The sequence below is a fragment of the Orycteropus afer genome, unplaced genomic scaffold (genome assembly GCF_000298275.1).
Source record: "Orycteropus afer afer isolate SDZICR_OR568_19922 unplaced genomic scaffold, OryAfe1.0 scaffold00350, whole genome shotgun sequence".
NCBI lineage: Eukaryota > Metazoa > Chordata > Mammalia > Tubulidentata > Orycteropodidae > Orycteropus > Orycteropus afer.
The window spans coordinates 1611860-1613746 of NW_006921937.1; positions in this window are offsets into that span (position 1 = coordinate 1611860).

Below are 1887 nucleotides of genomic sequence, written 5' to 3' on the forward strand. Positions count from 1 at the left end.
GGAAGGTTGGGCAATCCTGCTTCAGTAGTGATACTGCCTCGGAAACGGGGCCGACTTGATGGCACATAACAACAACAACATGGGTGGTGCAGATGTTAAGAATGCAGCTCAGCTGAGCTCAGTTTCCACCCCTGAATGGCCCAGTTAATTTTGCTCTCAACTGTTGGCTACACCCCTTCTTGTTTTGTCCTTTAAGGCAGGACTCTGGTGAACATAATGGAGCCACTGGGGTAGAGATTTTGGCAAGAGATGGGGAAGCTGTAAGCCTGGCTATAGTTTAGGTTTTAAGATGGAGGAATTGGAGGTGTTTCTAAAACATTTCTATATAGGACTGAGGTAGGAGAGCAGGTGGGGATATGAGGAACTCTTATGTATGATTATAATGTTAATCATAAAGTTTTAAAAAAAAAATTAAATTCTACTCTTGATGACATAATTGAGCTACTAATGCCATTTTGTGGTCCAGCCAGTACGGGATTGATTTTTCTATTGTTGCTTATCACATAAAGATGCATACAACTGATAATACCACCAATTTACTTCTTGAATTTACTGTATTCTCACAGATGTTCAAAACAATATTTAGACTGATATTTGTTAACACATCATTTGTAATAACAAAATGCTATAAGCGATCTACATATCCTCCGTAACCCAATAGTTGCTGTGCAGATGATTCAGACTCCATGCAGAATTGTATGATCAGTAACTGCAAGCCCCCAAAATGCAGAATTGTATGATCAGTAACTGCAATCCCCCAAAATGGCTCCCAGACTCCATCTTGTTTAGCCACGTTTGTAAGAACTACAAGCCATTACCCCTGCTCACCCCATCAGGTATTAACTACCTTCTCTGTAACATATTAATCTGTCCTTAGAATAGTTTTAAACCATAAACCTGACTAATAGAGCATACACAGGTGGTGGTTGTAGGGCACTGCCTGGGGGTACCTCCCAATCCAGACCTGTGCCACTAAGTCTGAAGCCAGTCAAGTACCTCTCCATTCCCAGTTGCATAGCCCCTGTTAGGTGTGGAATGCTGAGAGGAACAGGACCAGGGTAATTAGAAAAATAAGTTTTTTTGAATCGTCTATCAGCAGATGGGCTGAGGCTTAGCGTAGCATCAGCCCCAATCCTGTCTCCACAGGGTGCTTAAGTAGTGTTTTAATGCAGGAGGTTGTTGTTGTTACGTGCCATAGAGTTGGCTCTACTCATAGCGACTCCTCCTTGGGTTTCCCTGGTGGTATCACTGCGCAAGTAGGTTGCCCAACCTTCCTTCGGAGGAGGTAGATTGCGAATTTCAAAAGAACCAATCCTAAGTGTTGAAGAGGAACTAAATGCAAGGGTGGGCGGGGACAAGATAAACCCAGGGATGGAGACAAAGGAGCCAAGCAGAAACTGAGGGTGGGAGTGGGGGGTGGCTTCACAGTGGGAAAAGAATACAAAGTACCCCACTGGAAACTGGGGGTTTGGGGAGAGCAGGAAAGTAGAAAAAGAACTTCACTGGAAACAGGGTTTGGGGTCAGGGGCACCTGAAGGATGGGAAAGGACACAAAGAGTCTAAGTGGAAATTAGAGGGTAGACACTAGGAAAGTACTGAGAGAGGTCTGAAACTGGGTAGATACTGGCAGGCTGGGTAGAGGGTGAAGGATTTATTTATTATTCCAGCCTTTTTTTTTTTTTTGAGCTGTGGCTACATTCTGCAGAATAGTTAGGCAAGACTTGAGAGAAGAGTGTGGGAAACTTGCTGCATCAGCCACTCCATTTTGCAGATCAGCCATGTGTAGAAGGCTCTGTTGGTGTAAGGGGGTATGGAGAGTTGCTCCATGGGCTCATGTCTGGCTGCATTCCCCAGAGCAGCCACGCGTAGCAGGTTCTGTGGGGGGGG